Source organism: Triticum aestivum, chromosome 4A (genome assembly GCF_018294505.1).
Source record: "Triticum aestivum cultivar Chinese Spring chromosome 4A, IWGSC CS RefSeq v2.1, whole genome shotgun sequence".
In the NCBI taxonomy this organism is placed as follows: domain Eukaryota; kingdom Viridiplantae; phylum Streptophyta; class Magnoliopsida; order Poales; family Poaceae; genus Triticum; species Triticum aestivum.
This window is the reverse complement of record NC_057803.1, coordinates 248,412,644-248,419,204: the sequence shown is the minus strand read 5'-3', so window position 1 is coordinate 248,419,204 and position 6,561 is coordinate 248,412,644.

The window sequence follows — 6,561 nt, the reverse complement described above, 5'->3', positions numbered from 1 at the left end:
TACAAATGAAGGGCCTAGCTTGGAGAAGGATGAACATTGGATTAAGAACAAGCATGGAGATGATGGCATGCGCAAGGGGAACAAGAACGGAGTTACAAGTGATGATTTCAGGACTTTGAAGCCACCATATGGGTGCATGAAGCCTTGGACGAAACATACAAGATGCCACTTCATAAATTTCGTCCCGAGGCTATTATAGTATGTATAGCAGCAGGGGCTGTGGGTGTAACAATTGTATTGATGTCCTCATCACTGCGTCACCTTATTATTGGGCCAGGCCCATGTAATTTCGAAATACATAAGTATAGGCTATTTTTAGAGTCCGTATGTGTGGGGAAACAAGGGTTGATTTCGGACCCCTCCACCAAGGGTCACGAAATTCCCCCCTCTTCCTCCATATATACAACCCTTAGGGCATCGTTTAGACTTTGGGTTTTGTTTAGATTAAAAGTTCGCCATATCTGCAACTTCGCGTACTTCGTTTGTGTTCAACGACCAGACAAAGGCGTCAGAGAACCCCACCTTGATCAATAAAGCTTTCATCTTATATTCGCAATATCCAGATTGCAATCTTAGTTTCTTGCTTGTTCTTTGGTTGCTCGCAGGAAACAGACCCTCGTGGTCAGGTTGATCGTGCTCCGGCATGGTCAATAACCTCTCGGAGTTGGTTTAGCGATTGCTAAGGCGCGACGTCCTCGCACGTTCGTAGTCGGATCGTCAAAGTCGACTGCCACCAAAGCGATATCCATCATCTCATCGAAAGACGGGACACCTTTGCCCCTATCAAGTGGTATCAGATTTCTAGGTTGCTCGGTGAGATTTTACAGTTTTTCGTAGTTTAGATCGAGTCTGTTCTTCATACCTACAGTCCACGAAAAAGCCACAAAATAAAATTAGGGTTAGTTCATCATATCCGAACCAACCTGAGCCTTTGCATAATATTTTTAGGGTTTTGCTTTGTTGAATTTGCGGTTGCATCGTCGTGTCTAGTTGCTGGTCTTAGAGTCTAGTGTTTTAGAGTTTCGAGTTCTGGTCATCAGTTATCACGCCGCCGCCGCACCATCATCATCGCCCCTGCCATCTACCACCGCCGCTTATCCGCCACCGCTTCGAATCCGTATCCATATACCACCACCGCTGTTATATACCACCACCGCTGCCATCTACTACCATATATCCACCACCAATCCGAGTTCTTGTCATATTAGGTTTGTTTTCGAGATACATCTAGATTCCGATTCGTGTTTCCTTGCCGGAGTAGGTTTCGGAAAAAAATTGAAAATTCGTGTTTCCTTGCCGAAGTAGGTTCCGGAAACCACCCTCCGTTTAGGCCCAAATTTTTTCGAAAACGCATTGTTCGAAAAAATTTCTGGCTATCCTATTTTTAGGTGTTTCTGAGTGTTTTGAGACAGGTGCCATTATAGGAAGTTTTTTTTGACCCGTTTCCAGTTTTTGGGTCCAGGCAGTCGAAAAAAAAATTGGTCAAAAAAATTTCGTGTCCATCCTGTCAGTTTGACCTAGGAAGAGTTCTGAGACACTCGCCATTATAGTGATTTTTCGCAAAAAAAAGCAGCGCAAAAAAAAAAGAGCGAAAAAAAATCCAGAGTGTGCTTTTTCCCTTGTTTACGTGTCGCGCTGTGATTTTGTTGGTGTTCTAGGCTCGCGTCTCTAGCACAGTCTAGCCTAGGACCAGCACAGTACCGTCGTTGAGCGTTTATTCAACTTTGCATCTCTGAATTGATTATTGCTGACCCTTTTTGCTACCATATTATAAGCCTTCCCAGCTCCACATACATCTACGTCGTGCATTTGACTCTCCCTGGTAATCGCTCTATCCAAGCTTTGAGAGTTTTTTACTACAACGGTTGCAGATCACCGCCTGCTGCTAGGTAAGAACTGGTAAGAATTTGAGATTTGCTTGACGGATTTGTGACACCCACCACCACCTCTTGTTAGTAGTCTGTAGGATCATATTCTTGTGTGTTTCTATTGCTGCTAACCATGCCAGGATCACAGCCGACGAGACTGACTGGGAGAACATGACGAATAAGGATTTGCATGATAAATTTCAGCAAATGATGAGTGGACAGGTGCAAGATGTGCTAAACAGATTTGAAGAGGCCATGGAGAAGATAGATGGCATGGAGAAGACGTTCGAAACAAAGCTCGATAATAAGTTTAATGAATTGCTCGCGCGTCTTCCACCACCACCACCCGTTGCACCTAACGCACCTCTCCAACAACAACAACAACGACTACCTCCACGTCGCGAAACAGATCTCCACCGAGCGAGCCGTGTTCCTCTTGCGTTTGGCCAAACTGTTGGTGCTGTTGTTGATACTTCTGTGGCTCCTGCTGCTGATGCGGAGGAGGAGGATTATGTGGGAGATTACGAGGATGAGGTTGCTCAAAATCAGAACTACGTGCAACCACCTGCACCATAACCACCAGGTCGTCCACATGCAAATAATCACAATGGTAGGGCTTTCCCTCAGGTACGAGATCATGACCATCTTCCTAAACTGAAATTGAATATTCCACCTTTCGAGGGTAGATATGTTCCTGATATATATCTTACTTGGGAGTTAGAAACTGAACAACGATTTACATGTGTACAATATCCCGAGGAGAGACGGGTTGCCGCTGCTGTTTGTGCTTTCACTAGTTTTGCTTGTGTATGGTGGTCTGAACATTGTAGATTATATCCTATTCCAACTACTTGGGCTGCTTTGAAAACTGCTATGCGTACTCGTTGGGTTCCACCATATTATCAACGTGAATTGCTTCAGAAATTACAGCGCTTAAGACAAGGAAAAAATCCTGTAGAAGAATATTATCAGGAATTACAAACTGGCATGATTAGATGTGGTATTGTTGAGGAGAATGAAGCTATGCTTGCACGTTTTCTGGGTGGATTAAATAGAGAGATTCAGACCATTCTAGACTATAAGGAGTATACTAATATCACTCGCTTATTCCATCTTGCTTGTAAAGCTGAACGTGAAGTGCAGGATCGACAAGCATTGGCGCGAACTAACTTTTCTGCAGGCCGACCTTCATCATGGACACCGCGTGCATCTTCTACTTCAACTGCACCAGCACCTCAATCAGGTGTCTCCTCCAGTCATGATACAAGAAAACAGGCACAACCACCATTATCTGCCAAGAGCGCACCTGCTGGGCCTGCACAGAGTTCTACTTCTTCCATGGCATCAACAGGGCACACAAGTGATATTATTTGTCGTCGTTGTAAGGGAGGAGGTCATTATGCGAGAGAATGCAAATCTCCACGTGTGATGATTGCTACCGCGGATGGTGGATATGATTCCGCTAGTGACTATGATGAGGAGACTTTGGCTCTTATTACACGTGAAGAACATGGTGGAGATGATTCTGATCATGAGACGCAATACATGGCTCCTGAAGACGCTGACAAGTATGAATGTTTAGTTGCTCAACGTGTTTTGAGTGTGCAGGTCACACAAGCTGAGCAAAATCAGAGGCACAATTTGTTCCATACCAAGGGAGTTGTGAAAGAACGTTCTGTGCACGTCTTCATAGATGGAGGGAGCTGCAACAACTTGGCTAGCATGGAGATGGTGGAGAAGCTTTCTCTCACCACAACACCACATCCACATCCCTACTACATCCAATGGTTCAACAACAGCGGCAAGGTTAAGGTAACACGTATTGTTCGTGTGCATTTTAGTATCTCTACATATGCTGATTATGTTGATTGTGATGTGGTACCTATGCAAGCATGTTCCTTATTACTTGGTAGACCATGGCAATTTGATAAAAATTCTGTACACCATGGTAGAAACAATCACTATACTCTTGTTCATAAGGATAGAAATATTACTTTGCTTCCTATGACTCCTGATTCCATTTTGAAAGATTATATTAATAGAGCTAATAAAGCAAAACAGGAGACGAATAAGAGTGAAAATTAGATTGTGGCAAAAGAATTTGAGCAACAAATGAAGCCTAATAATAAACCATCTAGTGTTGCTTCTGAAATTAAATTGAAAAGTGCATGTTTATTTGCCACCAAATCTGATATTGATGAGCTAGATTTCAGCAAATCTGTTTGCTATGCTTTTGTGTGCAAAGAGGCATTATTTTCATTCGAGGACGTGCCTTCCTCTTTGCCTCCTGCTATCACTAACATTTTGCAGGAGTTCGCTGACGTCTTTCCACAAGACGTGCCACCGGGATTACCGCCTATTCGAGGGATTGAGCATCAGATTGACTTAATTCCCGGTGCTTCACTGCCAAACCGTGCACCATACCGTACCAATCCAGAGGAGACGAAGGAGATTATGCGTCAAGTACAAGAGCTTCTCGACAAAGGTTATATACGCGAATCCCTTAGTCCTTGTGTTGTTCCTATTATTCTAATGCCGAAAAAGGATGGTACATCACGTATGTGTGTTGATTGTAGAGGCATTAATAATATTACTATTCGTTATCGTCATTCTATTCCTAGGCTAGATGATATGCTTGATGAATTGAGTGGCTCTACAATATTCTCCAAAGTTGATTTGCGTAGTGGATACCATCAAATTCGTATGAAATTGGGAGATGAATGGAAAACAGCATTCAAAACTAAGTTTGGATTATATGAGTGGTTAGTCATGCCATTTGGGTTAACTAATGCACCTAGTACTTTCATGAGATTAATGAACGAAGTTTTACGTGCTTTCATTGGACGATTTGTGGTAGTTTACTTTGATGACATATTGATTTATAGCAGATCTTTGGAAGAACATTTGGAACATTTACGTGCTGTTTTCATTGCTCTACATGATGCACGTTTGTTTGGTAACTTTGGGAAGTGCACCTTTTTGATAGAGGCGGAGGTGTCCCGTCTTTCGATGAGATGATGGATTTCGCTTTGGTGGAAGTCGACTTTGACGATCCGACTACGAACGTGCGAGGACGTCGCGCCTTAGCAATCGCTAAACCAACTCCGAGAGGTTATTGACCACGCCGGAGCACGATCAACCTGACCACGAGGGTCTGTTTCCTGCGAGCAAACGAAGAACAAGCAAGAAACTGAGATTGCAATCTGGATATTGCGAATATAAGATGAAAGCTTTATTGATCAAGGTGGGGTTCTGTGACGCCTTTGTCTGGTCGTTGAACACAAACGAAGTACGCCGAAGTTGCAGCTATGGCGAACTTTTAATCTAAACAAAACCCAAAGTCTAAACGATGCCCTAAGGGCTGTATATATGGAGGAAGAGGGGGGAATTTCGTGGCCCTTGGTGGAGGGGTCCGAAATCAACCCTATCTCTTGTTTCCCCACACATACGGACTCTAAAAATAGCCTATACTTATGTATTTCGAAATTACATGGGCCTGGCCCAATAATAAGGTGACGCAGCACCTAAAATAGCCTCGGGACGAAATTTATGAAGTGGCATCTTGTATATTTCGTCCAAGGCTTCATGCACCCATTATGGTGGCTTCAGAGTCCTGAAATCATCACTTGTAACTCCGTTCTTGATTCCCTTGCGCATGCCATCATCTCCATGCTTGTTCTTGCTCCAATGTTCATCCTTCTCCAAGCTAGGCCCTTCATTTGTAAGCAAAACAAATGTATCCAATTTAGGCAGCATCATATTCTCATGAACATTAGAATCATTACCAAGAAACGAAAGTACCTGGTAATTTAGTTGGCGTGCACGAGCTCTAGTAATTGGTCCAGTATGTATAGCAGCAGGGGCTGTGGGTGTAACAATTGTATTGATGTCCTCATCATCCTCCCCTTCTTGAAATGAAGTCGTCCTCGATGGAAGTTCATCTTCCTCACCCAAATAAGGCTTCAAATCTGCAATGTTAAAAGTGGGACTAACCCCAAAATCTGCAGGCAGCTCAAGTTTATATGCATTATCATTTATTTTCTCTAACACCTTAAAGGGACCATCAGCACGTGGCATTAACTTTGATTTGCGCAAATCAGGAAATCTATCCTTACGCAAATGTAACCAAACAAGATCTCCAGGTGCAAACACCACATGTTTTCTACCCTTATCTCTAGCAAGTTTATATTTAGCATTCATACGCTCAATGTTTTCCTTAGTTAACTCATGCATTTTTAAAATCAATTCAGCACGTTGTTTAGCATCAAAATTAACCTTCTCCGAAGATGGAAGAGGCAACAAATCAATAGGTGCACGAGGTAGGAAACCATACACAACTTCAAAAGGGCACATCTTAGTAGTAGAATGCAATGAACGATTATAAGCAAATTCAATATGAGGCAAGCATTCCTCCCACATTTTCTTATTATTCTTCAAAACAGCCCTAAGCATAGTAGACAACGTTCTATTGACTACTTCAGTTTGTCCATCAGTTTGGGGGTGACAAGTAGTACTAAAAAGCAGTTTAGTCCCCAACTTAGCCCATAAACATCTCCAAAAGTGGCTAAGAAATTTAGTATCACGATCTGAAACAATAGTATTTGGCACACCATGCAAGCGAATAATTTCACGAAAGAACAAATAAGCAACATTAACAACATCATCGCTTTTATGACATGGTATAAAGTGTGCC